Source organism: Saccostrea cucullata, unplaced genomic scaffold (genome assembly GCF_032062105.1).
Source record: "Saccostrea cucullata isolate Sc308-1 unplaced genomic scaffold, CSIRO_AGI_Scuc_v1 ctg16149, whole genome shotgun sequence".
Classification (NCBI taxonomy): domain Eukaryota; kingdom Metazoa; phylum Mollusca; class Bivalvia; order Ostreida; family Ostreidae; genus Saccostrea; species Saccostrea cuccullata.
The window spans coordinates 5,001-11,523 of record NW_026941487.1 but is presented as its reverse complement, the minus strand read 5'-3'; the positions used below and the strand labels follow the sequence as shown (position 1 = coordinate 11,523).

At 31.7% G+C, this 6,523-nt stretch overlaps 1 pseudogene; it reads left to right on the top strand.

The window, feature by feature from the left end:
• Positions 1-230: 230 nt before the first annotated feature.
• Positions 231-3,563, top strand: LOC134257914 (alpha-(1,3)-fucosyltransferase C-like; annotated as a pseudogene).
• Positions 3,564-6,523: the final 2,960 nt, after the last annotated feature.

Sequence of the window (6,523 nt, the reverse complement as noted above, 5' to 3'; positions counted from 1 at the left end):
TTTAAAAATTAAACTTTTTTTTCAGTTGCCTTAGCGTAATTGAACAAATTTGTTATTAAATTTTGATAAGCGCCGTTAATATACTGTAAAAGGGCAAATTGGAGTTATTAAATTCCATTAAAGTATCAGGAAAATACAAACCACTCATAAATTTGTGTTATTTGGTGATAAGGAAATTTTATTTCAGAAAAAGGAAAATAAAAATTCCTCGTAACCTGAAACATACATCACTGAGATCATCACGTGACTGAGAAAATGAGATTATGTATCTGTGTATAAAAATTATATATCGTGATTCAAATCAAAGCAGAAAGAGATAAACAGATATTGTCCGAGAAGGTAGGGCAATAATTGTATTTAACAGAATTTTCCTTACGTGGTAAGTGATGTGTTTTTCATTTTCATATTTTCCAAAACAAGCTTACATGTATATACATAGATGTACAAGAATTAATCCAAGCAGTTGTGGTTAAGTTGCTGCTAGTGATTTAAGGTTGAGTGATCTAAGAACAAAAACGTTTCTAAAACAATACACGTGTATAATTATTTAAGGTTGAATGATGAATGATTTAAGATCAAAGTTGTCTCTAAGACAATACACGTGTATAATGATTTAAGGTTGAATGATCTAAGATCAAAGTTTTAGTGAGACAGTACAGGTGTATGATTGGTGATCTCAGATCAAAGTTTAATTTAGACAGTACAGGTGTATGATGGGTGATCTGAGATCAAAGTTTTAGTAAGACGGTCGAGAGTATGATGGGTGATCTAAGATCAAAGTTTTAGTAAGAGAGTAGATGTGTATGTTGAGTGATCTAATATCAAGAAAGACAGTATATGTGTATGATGAGTGATTCTGGATCAAAGTTGTTTTAAAGACAGTAGATGTGTATGGTGAGTAATCTAAGATCCAAGTTGTTGCTAATTAAAAGTATTTCCTTTCACATCTAGGTTAAGGACACCCATAAGGTATGTCTTGATATATTCTGAGGAATTGATATAATGTTGATATCTTTTTTATAAGTTTGAGTTTGAATTTTATGGAAATTGTACTTATGCGTATGTATGTATGGGGACCTGTTCGACCAAAGCAACCTAAGGAAAATCAACTGGTTGTCACGTGACATGGTTAAATTAGAAAAAAAATATGTACAGATTCAAAGATCGTAAAAGTTAGATAATATTTTAATAGTTTTTCACTATGAAATTGATTTTTTTCAGAAATATAACTTAACCTCAAAAGTGCTGGAAGCAATTTGCCCGGGCATTATATACAATTTGCCGTCTTCTAATAAACGTCGTGCACTAAATTTAAACTTTACACATTGAAATGATGTAAAATTACCAAAAAAATAAAACATTGCACAACTTGCTCCCAACTTTTTTTTTTAAAAATAGTAGGGACAATATCTACATGTGTGTACATATAATTTATAGTTAAGTGGATATCGTTGACCTTGGATTGAAGTACATTTATGTTTAAAACTGCATGATTACGCCTTAATAAGAGACTAAGTCATTTTCATTTTAATAAGACTGCGAAATATTGAGTTATACATTACAAAATATGACTCAATTTTAGTCAGATCACGCTTATCTACTTTCAATTGTCATATGTGCAAGTTGCAATAATAGCTTTATCGGCGTCTCAAGTACAGAGACACTGCGTGTCAACTAGTCTGTGGTGTGATCTATGTCAATACAGCGAGATCAAGTTGGCTTAAATTTTACATTCGAATAGTGTAATAATGACAAGATAAGCTACACATTATTCATATTTGCAATAATTATGAAAAATCACAGTATGTAACATTCTATGTAAAAGGAAATCATTAATTATTCGTTTGTACAGTTTCACTGTGGCGTCATAAACGATTTCCCGAAGCTTTGCCTAGAAAGATATACCTTAAGGAGTCCTTAAACTCGCTGCAATACTTTTGTCAGAACAAAATAAAAGATATTTAATACAAAGCTTTAAAAGACAAAGAAATATATTTATTTAAGAAGAGACGAATTAGAAATAAGAGGTTTAAATAGATATTTATTTAAGATTGTTGTTTCAGATACTCAATATTTAGAACAGTAAGTTTTAATGTTCGCCATACACCATGCAGACAAGAAAGTAAACGACATATACATGTAATTTAACATTACACTTATGGCCTTTGACATTCAATGAAAATAATTATTGTATTGTAATCAGGTATGATGATATTTCTTTGATCATAAATTATTTGCTTTATCCCTTTCCTTTTATATTTTTTTGCTTTAATTAAAACTCTTGTTTTAATTATTTCAGCCCACTCAGAGATGTTCGAAAGGAATGGCGTTTTTACATAACTGTGTTTTATAACAATTTTATCTTTTGTTATAATCCTTAGTCAGATTCCAACTACAGAACTTCCTTTACTGACCTACTTCTCCACATTAGATACGTTTGACTCGTCACTGAACATTACAAATACAAATATGACAAATAAAGTATTCAATAACTCACTTCCAAGGATGTATCGCACACATTGGTTCCAAGCAGAACAATACTTTGAAGATCAGCGGCGGTTTTACGATAGTACTCAATGTTCCATACCTGGCTGTGTTTTGGAAACGAATGTTTTCAATGCTGATATCGTGGTATTCAGTCACAGACGTCTTCCTAAGAAAGTGATCAGGAAAATAAACGGACAAATTTGGGTGTTAAACTCGGCAGAAAGCCCGTACTACACATAGAGCCAAACAACGAATGGATGAAACATTTTGATTTATCTATGTCGTATATGGAGGAATCGGATATTTATGTGCCATTCTACGGTAAACTGCATAGAATACAAGAACCCGTCATCAAAATCTACACTGGAATACTCATCAAGAAAACTAAAGACGCGGTATGGATTTCAAGCCACTGTCAAACTCCTTCCAGAAGAGAAAAATTGGTTCAAGAACTAAGTAAATACTTAAAAGTGGATAAATTTGGCAGTTGTGGAACTAAAAAGTGTGGCAAGCAATATGATAATTTAAACAGGTGCCAGTCCGTGTTCGAAAAAGACTACAAATACTTTTTTTCTTTTGAGAATTCACTTTGCAAAGGTTATACTACAGAAAAACTGTTTTCACTTTATTTAAACCGTGCTTACGTAATCCCTGTTATAAATGGACCAAAAGACGCCGGTCAATATCTTCCTAAAGGAACTTACATTAACAGCCAGGATTTTTCTTCTATCAGACTTTTAACCAAAGAATTGATCAGAATAGGTTCAAATGAAACGGAATACACAAGCTACTTAAGGGAAAAAGACAAATTCATTCCCCAACCTTTTCGAAAAACCGTTTTAGATGCCCAGTGTGATTTGTGTATGTATGTAAGAGATGTATATAACGGGAAAAAGACAAGGAGAAACAAATCCTGGTTTAATGTTTTAAATCCAGATGTATATTGTAAGATAGGTAAATAAAGGAATAGAAAATATTAATGTTGTAAATTATATTCTGAAAATGATTTGACCGGTAACCACATGTTTGTTTCGACAGGGAGAGGGATTTTTGCATGCAAGTGCATTTTTCTTCTTTAGTTTGTAAGTCTATTTATACTTTAAAAATGCAAAATTGACACACAAAAAAACGGTAATAGTAATCGTGCATGGATTGACCTGCATATTACCGACGACAGACTCAAAAAAGCTTTAGGTGAACTATAATGACGTGAGAAGCCATTTACTACATTTAAGATACTTAACAAAATGATCGAACAGTAAATGAATTTGACTAGCTTTTAATTTAAAAAGAAATCAAAAAAAGATACCAGCTCCATTGGTCTCTTGCTATTTTGCACTGATCCTATTTTTGGCATTAAAACCCGTTTTTATGCACAATTTACTTATACCGAAAGCATTTTAATTTCAATCAGTGTTGTTAAGGGTGCCTACCATTAACGCTACATTTTTAAAATTGTCATAACAACCTCATACTCATAACCGCTACAAAAATACATACATTGTACCTATATGCACACATTACCACTGTATTGCATACCCCTTTCGTTCTCCGGCAGCTTAAAAATTTACGGATTGATAAAAGATGCTACATTTATATAATGTAGCGATAATGATATACACCCTTTATATATATACACATGTGTATATATTTTGTAAAGCCCACTGACCTCATTTTCACCATTTAAAAAATATGTTTGTCATTAGTTGCGAACACATAGCCTCGAAAAAAAAATAAAAACTGGTACGAAAGATAAATTATTTCAAGTTTAATTGTTTGAGTTTTAATCACATGAAAATCAAAATTTAAGAAAATGGAGTGATATAACCCAAACTAGTGCTAATTGTAACGGGGACCGTTACAGATGTTCCCCAAACGCCCCCCATGTCCCTTTTCGTGCCTAATTCCTAGAAGAACTTTTAAAAATATGCTAAGTATCCAAGGATTTCATTTAAGAATATAAATGTTGCAATGATATCAACTATATATCGTTTAATGTTTTGCATGCGCGCACACGTACATGTACATGCATATGCAAGATGATTATGGCATGTTGGTTAAGCGATTAATATATCTTTCTATCCCGCGAATCAAAGAAAAAAAATACATATATAAAGTTACCATTTTTCAAACATATGTCAATTTTTAATATATCGATTCACATTTTATTTCTCTACTTATTTTAACCTCGGGCTCAAAGTTGGTTTTATTCTGACGACAAGGCAGGGTTAAAGTCGACTAAGGGTATCACGCCGATTGCTAACCAATCAAAATGAACTTATTGAATAGTAGTTCCATACACGGAAAAGTGATTTTCCTTTCTGTTCAGAATTTTTTACATTTCCTCTCAGGATTGACAACTCCGGTACCTGTGCCTAGTAAAATTTATATACTTTGTAAATAAATATATAAAGGTTTATGACCGGAACTATTCATTTTTTCCAATGCATAGGGGGATACTTTCTGGGGTTTACAAGAGATGTTTAAAAAGACATTCGTGTCGGCTAATGAGACCAATATTATTAAACACCTTCTTATTAATATTTTTTTCATGAATGCAAATACCTGATTATTTTACGAAGGAGCGTACATGTATAATGATTTTTAATATACCGAAAATCGCTATATCTGGGGATTGCGTAATTCTAAAAAAAAATTCAAATAAATTTCAATGGTAAAATAAACAAAGGATGTTTTTTTTTTTTATTAAAATATCAATTCAAATCAGTAGAATTGAATGCTATTAACGACATCTGAAGAAATAGGCTATAAAAGGTTTATATACCAACTTTGTTCATCTGCACTTTAATTTTAAACACGACAGGATTTGTAATTTTTTCCGAATAAATTAATAATTTCTATGTACTTTGGAAACTCAAATCAAAATATTTTAATACAATTTCCCCGAGCTCTTTTCTGCAGTTTTTATGAAAATTCATGTGGGTCTGAGGTGTTATTTGAGTTTAACAGCGATTCTTTATGTTGCCATTAATTTGATTTGTTTAGTTTGGTTGTTGCGGGGGGAGGGGGTGGGGTATTTTTATTCTTAACCTATTTAACTTTGGAGTTGAATCTTGTATCTCACTCCAAGAACTTAAGATTGATTGTGACATTTGGATGAAAGGTCAAGGTCATTAAAAACCACCACCTCTTTAACTTCTATCCTGTCAACCGATATAAGCTCTGGAAGGTGTTTCTAGATACATGTACATGTACTTCGTGTTTCTTTTTACCCTTGGGTCAAGGACAAAGGTAAAGGTTGATTTCAAGTTCATAGGTCAAGGTCATTTTGGTAAATAGCTAATATCAACATTTTATTCAGGTTACCAGTGACCTTGACCTAAGTTTCAAGGTCAAGGGTCAGAATATCTGCATGCTTCAGTATGTTACATGTCTTGACATTTAGAAGTTCTTAATTTTGCACGTATATCAAAAACCCAAGTATACTGTCGTGTAATGCATTGTGTGCAGGTGGGCACTACTTATAATGTGTTTAAGTAAACCATAATTTGTTTTTTTTTATGAAATTTTTAAAACGGAAATTTTGTTTATATTTAATTTTTTAAAAATATTTTCTCTAAAAGATATCGAAATTAAGTTCTCTGTCAATCTGTACATTTTAAGCTGATTTTAAAAAAATCAAAAAAAGAGAAATGGTTTTCTATTTATTTAATAAAACATTTAATCATGATAATCTCTTGAATCAATCAAAGAACTTTGGTTTACTCCTGCAAACCTCTTCATCTTCAGTTGGGTCTAAGGTCACTCTGCATAACATTGACAACACCATTTAATATTTTTATCTTCGTGATCCTTTTTTCACGTACTTATCATGTTCTTGACGTGAGAAAAATCTGATCAATTCTTTTTGGCTTCATACAGGTACATTTTATCAGTTACACCACCTGTAGCATATTGAACTCAATTCTATTTACGTGTAGTCTCTGTTTCAAAATATTGTATGAGGGTTGTGCGATCCGGTAAAATCATGGACAAATTTTAAAAGCGTTTTTCTCGGCAAATAATGAGCGCACGG